The sequence below is a fragment of the Elephantulus edwardii genome, unplaced genomic scaffold, assembly GCF_000299155.1.
Source record: "Elephantulus edwardii isolate Elephantulus edwardi_28Jun2011 unplaced genomic scaffold, EleEdw1.0 scaffold00026, whole genome shotgun sequence".
In the NCBI taxonomy this organism is placed as follows: Eukaryota; Metazoa; Chordata; class Mammalia; order Macroscelidea; family Macroscelididae; genus Elephantulus; species Elephantulus edwardii.
The window spans coordinates 2,005,944-2,011,279 of record NW_006399776.1 but is presented as its reverse complement, the minus strand read 5'-3'; the positions used below and the strand labels follow the sequence as shown (position 1 = coordinate 2,011,279).

Here is a 5,336-nt window from a genome sequence, read left to right as displayed (position 1 = left end):
GTGCGATTGGCACAGGACAGAGCGCAGTTTAGAGCTGTTGTACATAGGGTAGCTATGAGTCACAAGGGACTCGATGGCACATAACAACAAAGACCCTAAGAATAATAGAGCAGAACCATACCCTATCCTGTGCCATCCTCATGATCCCAGACATGCTCAAGCCATTGTTATACTCCTTGTGTGTCTGTCTATCTTGTTAAAGGTCTTCCTCTCTTTCTCTGACCCTGTAACTTTCCAAGCATGATGTTTCTTTTCTCCAAGACTGGCCCTTCCCAACAACATACCTAACGTATGTGAGAAGTCTCACCATTCTTGCTTCTAAAGGAGCACCCTGGATGCCCTTCTTCCAAGACTGGCTTGTTCTTTTGACAGTCCATGGGTTATTCTTTACCAAAATCACAATTCAAAAGCATTGGTTCTTCTCTAGTCATCCTTATTCATTGTCCAATTTTCAGAGGCATAGCAAGCAACTGAAAAAGAACTATGGCTTGGTTAGGTACATCTTAGTCTTTAAACTGATTTCATAAACCATAGTGCCAAGGTATAAGGAATTTTTTTTAATAGAGAAAATAGTTTGCTCTATTCTTAAATAGGATGTGACATTATTTTAATGACTTAACAATTTAGTTTGGAAAGGAAATCAGGATTGACATAAAAGTTTGTCTGTCAGTTACATTTTCTCTTGTAAATATTAAAGAGTACTTTGAAAACTGATGTTGGTGTATCCAAGTATTTAATGTACATGATCAAATTACAGTCTTGAATATATGTAAGTATTTTTCCACACTGCAGTTTGATGTATGCTTTCTATCATCTCTTTTCAAAATCAGCAAATTCTTACTTCATACCCTTTATCCTATCCTGATGTTAAGACTGGCTCAATAGGTTAGTGGAGGGTAAGAAAAAGTACATACTATCAATTATTCACAGTATGTTCCTGAAAATGAAATAAAAGTAAACCTTTCAGAAGTCAGTCAGCAGTTTCTTTACATATAAAGTTTGGTGAGGAAATCTTTCAGTAATATTTCTGTAACAATTTGCATACCCCACCCATAGTTTGAACAGAGTGCAAATCTTCAAGAGTCATAGGCTCTTTGGGGTACATGAACAGCCAGAACTATAGCTGTAACTTCCAAGAGTCAAATGGATGTAGTATGTGTCAGTTGAATGGTATAAATTAAGGAAGGCTAGGGAAAAAAATTTGCCTCCCAAAGAGTAAAACTAGATTTTCTTTCTCTCTACAGTAAGCGTAATCAATTCAAGTTTATTCACTTCTATTATTTAAGAAATTAGAAAAGTGAACGTCAACCTTATAAAGCATAAAAGTGATTTATCTGGGCTGAAACATTCACTTCTTTTGTGATGTTGAGTTTTTTATGGGTTATTAACATGTAATTTAAGGATTTAGGAACCACTCCTGCTTGCCCTTTAATGTGCTGTAAATTTGCCCTCACATTAAAACAATTGAACCAACATCTGCTTTCAAAAAATTCATCAAAATCACTTATGTTTGCTTCATTTAGAGCTTTAAATCATGGAAAAAGAGCTGAGGTTTGCTTTTTTGAGTTCTGTTGTTTATTCGCTGAAGCCAGGCTTTTATTTAAAGGAACTCTGGCAACATAATCTGTAGGATGTTGCTGCTAACCCATAGACTATGTTTTTCTGGCAGTTTGAGTCTACTAGCGTCTTTGAGGGAGAAAGATGGGCAGTTTCCTCCTGTGCGAATTCCAGCCTCAGAAACCAATGGAGGGCCAACTATGAGCTGACTGTAGCTCTGACAGTGAGTTATCAATTAAGGCTAAATAAGACCTGAACATACTTATTCTGACTTACCTACAAATTCATTTTAAAGACACACTTAAGATCAAAGTTTGTTCATAATTTGAGGATTGACTATAGTTATTTATTATCCTTTTAAAAAATATTTTACATAAAGTTGTCTGATGTTTGAAGTGGCCTAGAATGTCCAAGATTTTATATAAAATTCCTTGTATTAACCAAAGTAAACATAAAAATATTTCAGAGCTTAACATTTTGTTGTTAGGTATCATCAAATTATTTAAAGCAACATCCTTGCAGATTAGCCCAGTCCAACACATCACTTATTTCTTAATTGCTGCCTCCCTGGGTGCTGATTGTGGAGTCAAGTAAAGTGAAATCATTGACAACTTCATCTTTTCTCCTTTTATCATGATTTTGTCTGTTGATCCAGTTATGAAGATTTTGTTTCTATATGTTAATGCCATAATCCATACTAAGGCTATTTAGTCTTTGATCATCTTCAGTAAGTTCTTATAAAAAGAATGGGGCTGACAAGAGAGTAGCCATATCTGATCTCCTCGTGGAGGAATTAGTCTCCATCTATAACCTCTAGAGCACAAACGTAATTCTCATGAATCCCCCCCACTTTTACAACTATCTCTGCCAATTCTAAGGCCAACAATTCCTCCTAGGGCTTTCACAGCTCTAATAGTGTGTCCGCTAATCCATTACAGTGTCCACACAGAACTAACACCACCATCTTCACCATTATGGAGTTTATTAAGGAAGTTAAAAGGTTACAAGTCAGCTTGTAAACAGGATGCCATTATTCTGCCAAGACAGCTTCCTAAGAATGCTCACAAACCCTTTAATCAGCCTCTCAGCTTTAGGTCACTGTTAGAAAGCTTACTTAGTCCTGCTAGTTCTTATGCCTTTCTTCCTCCTCCCTAGACTTCCAGTAAGTTTAAGTGAAGGTCTCTGTCTCTGGCTTCATGCAGTTCCATGTCAGCTCTGTCTCATGTCAGTCTCTGATTCTCTGCTGTGTTGTTGCTTTTCTTGTCTAGGCGCTGGTTGGAGTTGCATAAGAATCTCTTGCTCCAAGACCATATATTGTAAAACTAGAAAGGTAATTTGTAAAACATGTATGAGGACCCAAGGGGGAGAAAGCAGCAGAGGCGTGAGGATGGATGGGCAGGGGAGAAATCATAGGGTCGTACAATTTGGAGGTAGAGTTGGGTAAAGAAAATGGAAATGATCCAACAGGGATCTGGAAAAACAGGGTAATGGGGCATAATTCAATATTGTTTAACTTTATACAATCTAATGAGTGGGAATGATCGTATGAAACACAATGTGAATGAAGGATAGTGTGAAACACAATGTATATGAACTTTGTAAGCAAACAAACATGTATATATGTATGTATGTATATATGTATGTGTCTGTCTATCTATCTATCTATCTATCTATCTATCTATCTATATCTCTTTTTTGCTCTAATTCTCTACTGCTTCTTTCTTGATAATAGTTAGATTCCGGTTTTCTGTTGTTCAATCTGATCTCTTTAAATAGGGTGGGATGGCAAAATAACTAATCCCATCACAAGTAGTTTACACACTTTGTTTATGTGTTCCCACCCATGGATGTAGCAAAATCAAAGATAATGGTTCAGGAAAGCCATTTTGAACAATAAACTCATTACACAGTGCTTTAAGTCCTTTTTACATCAGCAAGCAAAGTTGTGTTACCGTATAGTGTACATTCTTCTTCATATAGTCTAGTTTCTTGGGTTTTATTAATTTGTTCAGCATATAGATGGATAAAGTCTGATTTAAAGCTACAGCCTTCATGTACATCTTTTCTGATTTTAGACTATGCATTACCCCTTGTTCTATGGAAACAGTTGCTTTTTGGTTTATATGCAAATCTGCATGAGTACACTTAAGTGTTCTGGAATCCCTGGCTTAGCCTTAGTCTAGAAAGTCTCCAGAAATCTTTTTACCATGGATAATACTGCTGGTATTTGACACAAGCCACCTTAGCACGACAAACTGATAAATTAGTGGCTTAAAGCTGTCAGTGAGAGGAAACACAAATTCAGTCCATAGGGTATGAATTAAAGTAAGACAAATGTGTAAAAATGTGTATGACATATATGGTGATGCATTACTTAGTAGACTAATTTAGCTAGTTTGATTTAATAATTTAAGTGTTCAAAACAATTTCTTAATTGTTTTTCAAAACCAAAGACTTTAACTTACTAGTATGTGTGTTGGTTCACTGCATTCTCATGCTAAATAAAGCCTTTAGTAGAAAGCCATCTTGGTTCTAGGAGACACTTAATTATTGTTAGGTGCTGTCAACTTGATTTTTTTTTGTAGTTATTTTCCGTTTATTTTTATCTTCGTGAATAATAATAATTTCCTTTTAGTGAATAATACTGGTTTTTTCATATAATCATTCTTAGACTTCTTTTAAAACATTACTTATTCTCAATTAATATGATGAATTATAGTGTCTAATCAACCCCTTATTGGCTGTCAACTTGATATTTGAATCAGCAACCCCATACAGTTTTCTGCCCCAAATAGTTTTCTACACTATGATCTTTACATGAGCAGACTGTTCAGTCTTTCTTGTGTGGAATCTCTGGGTGAGTTCAAACTGCCAATCTTCTATCTGTGAAGCACTTAACTATTGTTATCACTAGGGCTCCTTGGTTAATCATTCTCATTTGGCACCAAGGTTGAAAATCATATTTAAGGACACAAGTGAATTCTGTTACAATTTCTATAAGGAGTTTTCCACAAGGAAGTTTTGGGTTCTAAACTAGTACTATATAACTTCCCTAACTTGTACAATTAAAACATTGTGGTTACTGAAGACTCAGCTGAATTAAGGATATTGACTTGGTGAACTGCTTCAGAGATGAAGTCTTGCACCTGCCAGAACACATCACATAATTATATGTGAGTATAGTCACTTTTATAAATAGCTTTTTTTCTGTAAATATTATGGTCTCATATCTACTTGTATTTAGTCTAGTCTTATATTTTCATGTGTAAGGCATTTTCATTTTTATATCTTACTTTATCTTAAATAATTATTTGCCTTCTCATTTTTTCTATTTAGAGTATAACCAAAACCTACTGCCATTGTGTTGATTCCATCTCATACCAACTCTATAGTCAGCTCTGGTGGTGTAGTCTTGTATTATGCTGATAACTTAAAAGGTAGCTGGTTGAAAAATGGACAGCCTCTTTGTGCGACTTACAGCCTACAAAAACCTACTAGAAGGGTCAGGTATGAGTCTGTTTCAATTCAATTGCAATGACTAGAAAAACAATCTTACTAGCCAAAGTAGACTGCCACATATTCCTCCCTCAGAGTGGCTGAACACCTTGAACCATGCACCACCAGGACTCTATTGTAGACACCCATGTTGTTTTGTTGTTCTGTGCTGTCGAGTCGTTTGCGACTCATAGCGACCCTATGTACAACAGCCCTAAACCCTGCTCTATCCTGTGCCAATCGCATTGCCTCTGACAAACCCATCCCGATTACCCCAGTCACTG

The 5,336-nt window shown here is 36.0% G+C and overlaps 1 protein-coding gene across 2 annotated transcripts in view; it reads left to right on the top strand.

Annotated features, from left to right (window-relative positions):
• Window positions 1-5,336, top strand: part of LOC102873576 (protein CASC4-like) — a 141,261-nt gene that overhangs the window by 117,946 nt on the left and 17,979 nt on the right. The window lies entirely within an intron of this gene.